This window comes from Eumetopias jubatus, unplaced genomic scaffold (genome assembly GCF_037043125.1).
Source record: "Eumetopias jubatus isolate StellerSeaLion01/CBP00866 unplaced genomic scaffold, mEumJub1_p1.0 scaffold_14, whole genome shotgun sequence".
NCBI classification, from domain to species: domain Eukaryota; kingdom Metazoa; phylum Chordata; class Mammalia; order Carnivora; family Otariidae; genus Eumetopias; species Eumetopias jubatus.
In genome coordinates, this window is record NW_028274820.1 from 101,716,406 (window position 1) to 101,728,580 (window position 12,175).

General features: G+C 49.8%; 1 non-coding gene across 1 annotated transcript; it reads left to right on the forward strand.

Moving 5' to 3' along the window:
- Nucleotides 1–6,987: 6,987 nt before the first annotated feature.
- On the forward strand, nt 6,988–7,059 carry TRNAC-GCA (transfer RNA cysteine (anticodon GCA)). Its single transcript has one exon. It is a non-coding gene; the product is annotated as a tRNA-Cys (tRNA).
- Nucleotides 7,060–12,175: the final 5,116 nt, after the last annotated feature.

Here is a 12,175-nt window from a genome sequence, read left to right on the forward strand (position 1 = left end):
CGCACATAAGACAACCATGGGCAGGCCTAGTATAGGGGCCCCGGGCAGCAGGCTGAGGCAGCGAGCGGGAGGGTCTGTGGCCCTGAGTGCTCGAAGGGCAGGAGCCCAGGCAGCCGTTGCAGGGTCCCTGTGGCCACCAGGCTGCGCCCCTGCGGCAGGGGTGGCAGGACTGGGCTGTTCCTTGCCCAGGGCAGGCACCACAGTTCTGGGCCGACATGCCCCTGGGCCAGAGGCCCCCAACCCCAGCTCAGCTCTGCCGGGAAGCTGGGGTTTGCTCCTGAATTGGGCTCAGGCAGGCACTAGGAGGTGGGCGAATGAGGTCCTTAGAGGACTTGGGGTCAGTCTGTCCTGTGGCCTGAGACGTCCCTGCTGTTTTTGTGGTTACTTTCTTGCCTTCCACCTTCTCTGTAAGCTTTTCCAGACTCAGCAGGAGAGAGCTCTGTCCCCAGGACAGGTTTTACTTCCAGGAGCTGTTTCTGCAAACACAGAGGCCCCCAGAGACTGCTTTATTTACTGGATGCTTCCACAGGCAGGCTCCTCCTCCTGGGGTCCTAGGGAAAGTGTAGATGTGGGTTCTCCTTCAGTAGGTCTGGGTGGGGTCTGGGTTTCAATCTGGATGTTCCCCTGGTGTTCCTCAGGGGACCCTGGGCAGGTCCACATTTGAGAACCAAGGGTGGCAATGTCTCTGAACAGAGACTAACCAGCCTCTACCCTCTGAAAGGGTTTGCATTTTGACTCTGCAAGTGTATTCTTAAAAGAGTACATTCGCACCACGAAATGTAGAAGGTGTAGATGAAGCTGAAGGGTTCTCTCTGTTGGCTTCCCTCCCGAGGGCCCCCACGTTGTCACTGTGGCATGCGACATTTCAGGCTCCTCTCGTGCATTTTCATTCACGTGGGAACTGGAAAAATACAGGGTTGCAAAGACATGAATGCCATAGTGCACGCTATCATCCTGCAGCTTGTTGTTTTCAGCTAACAATAAGTCTGAAGAACCTTTAGGTAAAGGTTCAGCACATTTTGATCCTCTTCCCTCTCCGGGAGCCTGGACTGACTACAGGGTAGGAACTTGGTGTCCAGGACCCAGATTCATCATGGAGCCAGCCTGGTGTGTGGGAACTGGGCACAGGCGGCTGGGCTGGCTGTCTCCCCAGCATGACCGTGATACAGGTGCCTCCAGGCACTGCAGAAAGGGACACGCTGAGTCCTCATCATCCTAGGGACAGAATCTGGCTCAGTGCTGCACGATGTGGGTAGCTGTTAGGTATTGGTGGCCTGGAATGTTCTCCATGCATTCATTGATTTAACAAGAATCATGCCTACCCTGATGGCTGAGGCAGGAAGGAGGAGCAGTGATCATTCCCTTTTCTTAAGAGGGCTCTTAGAGATTGGTGCCTTTGGGGAGGTTACTTAGCCCTTGAAGGACATTGACTCATGCTCCCTATGTTACGTAGGATATGTGATTGGCTGCCAGAACAGGGACTGAGAAAACACAAAACAAAATGAAGTAATGAGGGCACCTGGGTGGCTCAGTCAGTTAAGCGTCTACCTTCAGCTCAGGTCATGATCCCGGGGTCCTGGGATCGAGTCCCATATCGAGTCCCGCATTGGGCTCCTTGCTCAGCGGGAAGCCTGCTTCTCCCTCTCCCTCTGCCCCTCCCCCTGCTCATGTTCTCTTTCTCTCTCTCTCTCTGTCAAATAAACAAAATCTTAAAAAAAAACCCAAACAAAACAAAGTAATGAACTAGTAGCTTCAACATGATAGTGGTGAGTGCTTGCTCTCCCGTAACAGGCTCTTGATGGCACAGACCCAGGCTCCTTCCAGCTTGTTGCTCTACCCTTCCCAGGATGGGGCCTTGTCACCATGGTTCTAGACAGCTCGTTACCGTCCGTAGTCTGTCAGAGGGAGGCAAGGAGGGGTGCGGTGCTCTTTCCCTTTAAGGACAGCGCGTGTGTTTACTTCTTATTTAATTAACGCATATGTAGTACTTATGTACTTTATCAGTATTGACCCACTGAAGCCTCATTACAACCTTTTGTTTACTCCTGTTATAAATCAAGAGACCAAGGTGCAGAGCAGCTGAATAAATTGTCCCATTTAACTTAGCCCTAGGAGGCAGAGCCTCTCACACCCAGTTGAAGAAAACCAGCCACACAACCACATCTGCTTGCAGGGGAGGCCTGGAAACCTGGTCCTGTTTGGGTGGCTGCATGTTCAGCAAAAAGCCCCCAAATGTTCTGTGACTTGAAGGCGATCCGTGGTGTCGGAGAGCAGCCTGACAGCCTCTGTCCTAGCTCACGGCCTGTCACCTGTGGGCCGAGCTCTCCCGGCTCCCCGACAACCTGCCAGGGCTCTTTCCACCGCGACACCTGTCTCTGACCTCAGAAATCCCTAGCACAGGTGCACCTGGGAGATGTTGCGGGTTCGGTGCCAGAACCCTGCAGGGAAGCTAACAGTCAATAAAGCGGGTCCAAGGAATGTTTTGGTTTCCCAGTGCGTGCGGGTTACGAGCGCGCTGCGGCGGTCTGCGGGCTGTGCAGTAGCATTACGTCCGCAACGACCACGTGCAGGCCTCGGTTGGACGAGCCCTCCCTGCGAACATGCTGCCCGCCCCCCGGAGCGGTCAGCGGGTCGGTCTTCCCGCGGGTGGAGGGTGTGGGCGCCGCCGCCGGCCGCTGAGCCCTCCGGGTGCTGGGCGCTGGAGGCTGCTTCAGACCACCGTGCGGTTCGCCGCCCCGACGGCTCGCCCGTCACGCGCGCTTTCTCCGCGGCGGCCGCGGCCGCCCGGGGGCCCGTCACCCCCCAGGACAGCTGCCTTCGGAATGGGAGTCGGTCCTCTCCGGCCCCGCCGCCGCCTCATCAGCCGAGCTGCTGTCCTGTGCTGGCTCCTTCTTCGTCTCCCCCCGCCCCGGGGAGGGGACTCGGGCAACCCCGTGCTTTGCTCGTCCCGGAGCAGCACCTGCTCGGCCGGTCCGGTCCCGTTTGCTCCTGAGCTTGCGGCACGTCGGTCCCCGCCTCAGGCCGCGCTCCTCGTTCTGTTCTCTTGCTATTTCCACTTCCTCCACGGACATCCTGAACCTTCGATTTGTAAAAAACAAAACAAAAGAAAAAAACAGAATCTAGAAATCACAATAAAGCGAAGTGCAATAAAATGAGATATGCCTGTAGACAAAATTTAAAAATATGAAAACAGGCTCTCCCAGAGTCCGGAGCTTCTGGCAGCCTTGGTCCCCACTGCCCGAGCCCTCTGGGACCCCGTGAGAACAGCCAAGGAAGCCAAGCACAGTGGCGAAGCATGGCATCTGTGTTGGGTAGGAGGGTGAAAGGCGGGGAAGAGCTGAACAGTTGGGGGGAAAGGGAAGGAGAAGGGCAGAGGGCGGCATGCGGATGTGGTGGAGGGGAAGTTAGAGATTACCCTGAGGATAGGGCATTTCTGGAGGTGGGGCAGTTTCTAGTGATAACCAGGTCCCAGGGGTGTCCTCTGGGCAAAGAGGAGTCGAGGTCAAGGCACTGAGGGACCAGGGATGGGGGAGGCTTATCAGCATGGATGCAGAGATCTCCAGGCACAAGCCGAGCATGGAGGAGCAGAGGCCTAAGCTGGCAGGGCTGGTGAGGAAGCATCCTGGAGGCCGCCACAGCTGCGGCCATGAGGCCGGGAGGCAGGTTGCACAAGTGGGGTGCTCCCCCGTGTTTAAAGACAGGATGGCCAGAAGGAGAACCCCAGGTGGGGGTCGTGTCCCGGGAGTGAGAGGTATGTGCAGACTGACACGTAGCTTGACACGCAGTCAGAGGAGAGGGCTGTTGACGGTAGCTGCTCAGAGCTACCAAGAGGCTCGGGGAGATGGGAAGGAGGGAGAGGTCCCCAGCCCCCAGGGCGGGGGACTGGATCACGGAACCACCACTGACTCCAGGGGCTTGGATGAATCAGTTGTGTATTCTTCAGTTTCGCCGGACAAGAAGCCGAGTGGTGCAGGAGCAGCGAACACCCCTGCCAAGTGTGAAAGCGAATGATCTCTGCTGGTGGAGAGCAAGGGGGTGCCGGCCCCGGAGGGCTGATGGAGGCCACAGAGCTTTGGGAAGGGAGCGTAAGGTGGGACAGGGGTGAAACAGACGGTGTGTCTGAGCTGGCGCCCAGAATCTCCCACCCCTCAGCTACTAGTCCGTTAAAATACTGTCACCACTCCAGGCAACCTGTGACCTGCTGTCTGTGTTTACAGACTAGGTTTCATTTTCTAGAATTATATATAAATGGAATCAGAGCATATGTACTCCCGCCCCCCCCCCCCCCCCCGCCGCCTTTTTTTGTTTGTTTTTGGTCTGGCTTCATTTACTCAAGATAATTATTTGAGATCTGTCCCTACGGTTCTGAGTATTAATAGTTCCTTCGTTTTCAGCCATAAGAAGTATTCCATCCTAGGCCCACACTGCTCTTTATCCTTGCACCTGTTGATAAATGCTTGAGTTGTTCTCAGTTTTTGGCTTTAGAAATAAAGTTGCTGCGAACCTTCGTGCACCAGCGCATGGCTGAGTGCCTTCATTTCTCCCAGGGAAATCCTTGGGAGTATGATATCTGGGTCGTATGGAAGGTGTATGCCTCGCCTTTTAAGGAGCTGCCAAACGATTCCCCAAGGTGGCCGCACCGTTTTAGGCTGCCTGGCGGCCGTCCCACACCCTCACCAACACTGCTCACCGTCTGTCTTGCGGACTTACCTTCTAGCGCAATGTCGTCTCTCATCGTGGTTTTAATGTTTATTTCCCTCATCACTGCCGATGTTGAGGGTATTTTTATGTGCCTGTTGCCATCGTATGTTTCCTTTGGTGAACTATCTTCTTGAATCTTTTGTCCATTTTTTTCATTTGGCTTGTTCGTTTTCTTAGGGTTGAGTTTTGAAGGTTCTGTCTGTTGGTGCAAGTCCTGTATCAGATAAGTGGCTTGCAAATACTTCCTCTCCGTCTGTGACTTGCCTTTTCATTGTCTTAACAGTGTCTTTCAAAGAGCACAGGTTCTTAATTTTGATGAAGTCCAGTTGATCGGGTGAGCTCTTGGTGTCATATTTAAGAAATTTTCGCCCAACTCGAAGTCACGCCACCAGCTCTCAATCTCAGAAGGAAACCGATTTTCTTTAATGGTTGGCAATATGACACATCAGGAAAAACTTTATGAAATTTTCTACGTAAAAGCCCAAATATTTCTGGGTTTTGGTGCGACAGTGAGGAAGTTGTCAGCCCTTCCCCAGCACGATGCAGCAGGAGCGGCGCCCCTTGAACACTGAGTGTAACACACGGGTCAGGGAGCCCCCCGTCCCGTCCTCTCTCCCTGCTGCTGCTGTGACCCCGTTCTGCCAGAATTCACTTCATCACGTTGACCTCACGGCCCTGTGCTTAGAACGCTCATTTCTTGCTTTCCTGAGAAATGTAACCTTCTGGCTCTTTTTGCTTATGGTTTCTTTCTTAGTGACCACGGTTAACGAGAACAGCGTCGGGGAACCGTCCCTTCCCAGCGCCGGGCCTCAGCAGTCTCCCACACACTGTCCTCCTAGAGTGTCCTCTCCTGTCTCCCTTTCTGGCCACCTCCCACGGGGCCAAGCCCAGCAAGACGCCTCTCTCCCCGGCACCCCTGTCCTGCCAGCCTCGAGGCACACACCCTTGGCGGCCTCAGCGTCTCAGGCCTGTCTCCAAGCCTAGCTGCTCAAACACGTCTCCTTGCCAGAGGGGACTGGAGTGGCACCTGGCGGCATGGGTGTGGGAGAGGAGTCTGAGGGCTGGGAGTCCCAGGTGGAGCAGGGCCAGCCAGCAGCCTCACCACCAGCTTTCTGTCAGGGGAAGGAGCCCACAAGGCGAGGCTCACCTGGGTTCGCCTAAGCTCCTCCCCAGGGCTGGGGGCAGGGACCAGTCGGGGGCCAGTTCCCGCTTGCTGGTTGCCACCGCGTTGCCCTACCGTCAGTCAGAACTAAAAATATCACCTCCTTGGGTCAGTGGACCAGTGGACCCAATGGGAGGAGTCTGTGGTCGATTTTGGTGTGTCCCAGCGGCCTGGAGAAGGGGGGAGGGCACAAGAAGTATGAAATCTCTTCAGGCGCACGGTGACTGGGCGCAGCAGCCCGGGCTCTAGGGCCTTCCTCAGTATTTCTGGACAAAAGAGCTACTTCCCTAGAGTCCTGTGAGCGCATAGACTGTAGGGAAGGCTGCTTCTATGGGACAAAGGAGGGGGCGGGGAGGGCACTGGGAAGGGTTGGTGGGGCCTCAGACCCTCTTTTGGCTCCTCCATCAGTGGGTGGGGCTGAGGTGGGCGGAGCTTTCTTTGGCTGTGTCCGCCACCAGTGCAGCCCCGCCCCTGGCCGCCGCCTCCTTCCCCGCTGCTCACAGCGCCCAGAGCTGCCTACGTCCGCTGTGGAGTCTTGGAAGCCACCGTTTTCCATGCCCGAGGCTCACGAGCAAGCTATCACCGTGTTCCCACCCCTCCTCAGATGGGTTTTCTCCTTGAGCAGGAATCTGGAACTGGTCCACCTGAGTCCGCCACAGTACTCAGCAGGTTAAGTGGATGAGCGTATGGTGGAAAGGGAGAAAGGGGGTCCTCTGGGTCTCCGGGTGTGGTGCCAGGACCAGGTTCTTGTCCCAGACCTGCTCCTCCATCCCGTGCAGAGACCCCTGTCCTCAGCCCCGCAGTGCAGGGAGAGGGGAGAGGACCAAGGCTCTGCTCGGATGGGAAGGCCCCTGACTGCCCGACACAGCAAAGACGGGACGGGGGTGGCAGAGGTAGGTGAGCCAGAGGGGAAGGAAGAGGAAATGGAGGGAGAGGGAAGGATGAGCCGGGCCTGTAGAAGCTGGTTAGTAGGTGTTTCTGTGTGGACGAATGAGTGAGTGATGATAAGGAGAGCAGGGCTGTCGTGCGGCAGGCTGCCTGCTTCGAGGAACGTGTCTGTAGCAGTCCAGAAACAAGGCAACTGCAGAGTTCAAGAGGTGCAATTAAGGGGCAAGGACAGGCTTGGGGGTATAGCTCAGGGGTAGAGCATTTGACTGCAGATCAAGAGGTCCCCGGTTCAAATCCGGGTGCCCCCTTGCTAAAGTCACTTTTGGCTGTGAAGTAACAAATAAGAAGGAGGCAAATAATTCCGATGCTGTCTGTGCCTGGGTTCTGTTCTGTCCTCATCTCTAGGATTGGACAACAGGGAGGGTGGTTGTGAGGGTTCCTTGAGGTCAAGCTGGTCATGCTGTGTCACAGGCCTTAGCAGGAATTCAGGCTTCCACAACATTTCCTGGCTTGATGAACACACCTTCCTTGTGATCTCAGTCTCAAGCCTCACTGATCTCCAGACACACCTGACCCGCTTTTTAAAAACATTTTGGTTCTTTTTCCTCCCCTGGCCTTATTCTTCCTTGGCCTCCCTAACTTCTCCGTTTTAGCAGGGTCCTCCTTGTCCATCTCCTCCAGGAAGCCCCTCCTGACTTCCTAGCAGCATAGCTTCTTACTCCCTGTTCTCACAGCTCTCTGCTTGGACTTCCGCCACTCTTTGGAAATACTTTGGTTCATGGGTTTGTCTCCTGCTTGGACTAAGACTCTCTGAGAAACAGGGATAATGTTTTATTAGTCTGTGTCCTCAACATGGATGACAGAGCCTGGCACCTATCGTGCTCCAAGAGTGTTTGTTGAGTGAATAAATGAATCAGTCAAACAGTGAGCACCCTCCTGAGGCCTGGAGTATGGAGGAGGCTCTCCCTGGGCTGAGCGTGAGGTTCACTTAAGACCCAGAAGCAACCACCGTTGTTCTGATGCCTGTGTGCCAACCTAGGCAGAAAGACTAGTACAGACTTGAATGATCTTTCCAGGTGTAAAGGTCAATGCCATTGCTACGGCCTGGGGAAGAGAGCAGGAGAGAGGAGGACTAGTTAAGGTTGAGAGAGGAGGACTAGTTAAGGTTGAGAGAGGACTAGTTAAGGTTGAGAGGGGAAGACAGGAAAGTGGACTACAGTGGAGGAGACTTGCCACCTCCTGGGACATGCAGAAAAAGCCCAGCAAATTATAGACACAGAGATCCTGAGTGCAGTGCATGGGTGAAAAGGTGTTAATGAGAAGCAATAAACAGGAGGGATAGAGCATTTGACTGCAGATCAAGAGGTCCCTGGTTCCAATCCAGGTGGCCCCTTTCTTACTTTTTAAATTACTGAAGCGGGTGCTGGCATCTCTGCCTCTTCTCCCCACATAGAACCATTAAACGAATGCTCTTTGTCTTGGGATAAAAATTCAGGATCTGCACCAGGACCAGCTCCCAGAATCTTTCCCCAGGCATCATCCAGACAATAGCTACTGGGGTCACATTTCACCGAAGAGGCTGATGAAGTTGGCTCCGTCCCCTCCTACCTACCTGGAGACTCTTGCCCTTCGAGGCCTGTGGGGAGACTTCACTTCCTTTCTCTTAAGGTCTCGTTTTCTCAACCTTGTTATAATCTCCAGAGAGAAGGTTATCTCTTTGCTCTTACTGCTACCGCCTGTGAAGTGTGGGTATGCATCTTCCTACTTCCCAGAAGTGACTGTAAGAGTTAGAGACCACATCAAAAGCAGAGCGTCTGTCCTCTCCCTGGGAATCTCTCAGAGGGGCTGCCTCCACCACACACGTAGACCACTTGATTCTCCCTTCTCCCTCTTTTCTCTCTTACCACTCTTTCTTTTTTAACCTGCATCAGTATTTCCTTGGTGAGAATGCCTAGAAGTAGACCCTAATTTATATAATAATTTTTAAAAATTTAGTGAAAAGATTTAAAACGTATAATGGTATAAAGAATCCTGCAGAGGAATTTCCATGTTCCTTAATGAAGAAGGTAATTTGAACCAATCTTTCCTATGAGGACAAATAAAAAAGCTGGGAAAATATTACAAACATCTCATCAAAAGCCTCAGAGAGCCAACTAGTTAGATAGGAAATACAAAGTGGAGATTCAGAACAAATGAGAAACAGAAAGATAGAGCTCCACATGAGAGACTGCTTTGGCCCTGACCATGGTTTTCAGTCCAAGAGAGGCAGCGGAGTGGCTAAGTGAATTTCTGGAAGTCTCTCAGGACCAGGGAGATAGAAGTCAGAATTCTGGGCCCACCTAGAGTAGGGACATGGGTAAAACCAACTCTGGCTTTGGGCTAGGACCCTGAGGAGGAAGGGTGAACTGAACAAAAACAGTCCCTGGAAGAATTTGTGGCTGGCCTTTGTGACATCTGGATGGCCCAGAAAACTCAAGCTTTGAAATTATATTAAGATATCCTGACTGCTAGAGCCACTCAGGTACCTGGAAAAAGCAAATGAAGGATACTATCATCTCCACCTGGCTCCAGATTAGTTCTACAAATACATTTTTTAATACAGTGTTCAATATATAGTCAAGAATAACTATGTACACAATGAGGCAAAAACCACCAATGAAAATCAATAGAAACAACAGACCACAGAACTAAACACAGGGACTTTTTGTATTAGAACTGCCAGAAACAAACAGTAAAAAAAACAATGCTTGCTGTTTTCAAGAAGATAAGAGACAAGCTTGAAAATTTCAGTAGGAAGCTGGAAAGCATAAGAAGTAACTAAGAAGATGTGAAAAGAGAACAAAGAAATTTTGTATCTAAAAATCAATAACTAAAGGGCACCTGGGTGGCTCAGTTGGTTAAGCGACTGCCTCCAGCTCAGGTCATGATCCTGGAGTCCCGGGATCGAGTCCCGCATCGGGCTCCCTGCTCGGCAGGGAGTCTGCTTCTCCCTCTGACCCTCCCCCTCTCATGTGCTCTCTCTCATTCTCTCTGTCTTTCAAATAAATAAATAAAAAATCTTTGAAAAAAAATAAAAATAAAAATCAATAACTAAAATTAAAAATTCAATGAGTATGTCCGTGTTATAGTCAGTGAATGGTTTCAGCCAAAGAGAAAATCGGTGAATTAGAACATTGGGATGAAAAAACATCCGTTATAAAGCATGCAGACAAAAGCATGGCAAACAGAATAGAGCATAACAAATCTAGAGGATGCAGTGAGAAGGTCTAGTGTACATTTAAATGGACTCCTGGAAGAGAAAATGAGAGAATGAAGTAGAGGCAATATTTGAGGAGACAAAGGCTGAGACTATTTTGCAACTTAGGAAAGACATTAATGCTGACATTCAAGAACCCCAGTGAATCTCAAACATAAGAAACAAAATTAAATCCATACCCAGAGTTACTGTAGTAAAATTGCAGAAAATCACAGACCAGAAACTCAAAAACATCGTAAAAAGAAGACACATTATTTTCAATGAGTTCCAATGAGATTGACAACTGAGTTTTCTAGAGTAACAGTGAAAACCAGAAGGCAGTGGAATTGCATCTACTGAAATACTGTTAACACAAAATTCTGTACTCAGGTAAAATATTCTTCAGGAGTGAAGGTAAAGACAATTTCAGACAAATAAAAACTGAAATTACTCATCCATAGCATGCATGCATCAAGGGAATTCTAAAAGGTATATTCTACACAGCAGGGAAATGATTTGGATGGAAGGACAGGTGTAGTAAGGAAGACAGAGGCCAAGAAATAGTAAATATCTGAATAAATTTAAGTGAACATTGACTGTATGAAAAATAACAATAATGAGGTTAACACAACTTATGGAATAATGTAAAAGATAAAAACCGCATATAAGTTGGGAGGAAAGTAAGTGCAGTTAAGGGTATTCTAAGGGGCGCCTGGGTGGCTCAGTTGTTAAGCGTCTGCCTTCGGCTCAGGTCATGGTCCCAGGGTCCTGGGATCGGGCCGCGCATCGGCCCCCGCATCGGGCCCCGCATCGGGCTCCCTGCTCAGCAGGAAACCTGCTTCTCCCTCCCCCAGCCCCCCCCCCCCGCTTGTGCTTCCTCTCTCACTGTGTCTCTGTCAAATAAATAAAATCTTTTTTAAGATTTTATTTATTTGACAGAGAGAGAATGAGAGATAGCCCGAGAGTCGGAGGGAGAAGCAGACTCCCTGCTGAGCAGGGAGCTCGATCCTGGGACTCCAGGATCATGACCTGAGCTGGAGGCAGTCGTTTAACCAACTGAGCCACCCAGGCGCCCCTAAATAAAATCTTTAAAAAAAAAAAGTATTTTAAGATGCTGGGGCACCTGGGTGGCTCAGTCTGTTAAGCCTCGGGTCGTGATCCCAGGGTCTTGGGATCAAGCCCCACATTGGGCTCCCTGCTCAGTGGGGAGCCTGCTTCTCCCTCTGCCTGCCGCTCCCCCTGCTTGTGCTTGCTCTTCCCCACACCGTGTCAAATAAATAAATAAAATCTTTAAAAAATTGTAAACAAAAAAATTTTTTAAAAAGTATTCTAAGATGCTTGTATTACCTGTGCAGAAGATAAATCCATTGGTTAGCCACAGACTTTGAGAAATAACTATGCATATGGAGTGTCTAGCATAATCACTAAAATAGAAGAAATAGCATTTATATTTTTCAAACCAGTAGGCAAAAATAATAGCATTATAAAAATCTCAGCCAACACACAAAAAAAGGGGGGGAGAGAGAAAAACATAAATAAGCACTATAAATTGAAAGCATAAAATGAGGTAGACTTGAATACAAATACATCAGCAATTACATTAAAAGTAAATAAATTAAATGCCCCAGTTTAAAAGACAAAGATTATCATACTGGGGTTAAAACCAACCAACTATATTCTATTTACAAAAAAATTATCTAAAATTTGGGATACAGAAAGATTGAAAAGTAAAAGGATGAAAAAATAAATGACTGGCAACACATTAACAAAAAGAAAGCAGGTGTAGCTTACAATCAGACAAAATAGTCTTTAAAACATGAAATATTACTAGAGATAAAAAGATAAATTATTAATAACCAAAGGCTGAATTTAACAGGAAGATGTAAAAATTCCTGATTTTTATGCTTCTAGTAATATAGCTTCAAAATATGTAAGGCAAAAACTTGACAGAATAACAAAGAGAAATAAACAGAATTAGAGTGGAAAATTTTTATAAACCTTTCTCATTAATTAACAGAAGGGGACAAAAACATTATGAATAATTAAAAATTTTTAGTTTCTTTCTCCCCTAGCTTTATTGAGATATAATTGACAAATAGAATTGTAATATACTTAAAGTGTACGATGTATGATATGATTTACATATACATTGTGAAATGATTACCAAAATCAAGTCAATTAACACACCC